A 425-nucleotide genomic window follows, 5' to 3' on the forward strand; every position below is an offset into this window, starting at 1 on the left:
AACCATGATCCGAGAGATTCAACTGAAGTTTTACTGTAGATAGTATTCCAGATTTAACCAACAGATAAATTTGTAATTTGAGGAGTAAAGGAGAGAATACAGACAAAAGATGCCACCACAGGCTTCTATTGAATAGGACTCCATTTACAAAACTTCTTTTTTTGACACTTACTAGGATGTACATCCATTCCCTAAACTGTGGGGCCACCTACGAGTGATACGTGACCATGGGCAAATATCACGTAAAGGAGGCAAAGGTCACTAANGGAACCATCAGATATTAAATCTAAAGACAGAACTAAATGTAACAGTTCATTGGGTTGTTTTTCAATTTTTGTTGAGTGTTTTTAGTAGTTGTGGAATGTGGAAGGCTTGGTCTGGAAGAACAGAACGGAGCCCAGTTGTGGCTTTCTCGGGGGCCTGAG

At 39.9% G+C, this 425-nt stretch overlaps 1 protein-coding gene across 1 annotated transcript in view; it reads left to right on the top strand.

Moving 5' to 3' along the window:
* Positions 1-425, top strand: part of LOC144222563 (acrosomal protein KIAA1210-like) — an 11479-nt gene that overhangs the window by 340 nt on the left and 10714 nt on the right. The gene's annotated exons all lie outside the window — the stretch shown is intronic.

This window comes from Crocuta crocuta, unplaced genomic scaffold (assembly GCF_008692635.1).
Source record: "Crocuta crocuta isolate KB4526 unplaced genomic scaffold, BGI_CrCroc_1.0 scaffold944, whole genome shotgun sequence".
Classification (NCBI taxonomy): Eukaryota; Metazoa; Chordata; class Mammalia; order Carnivora; family Hyaenidae; genus Crocuta; species Crocuta crocuta.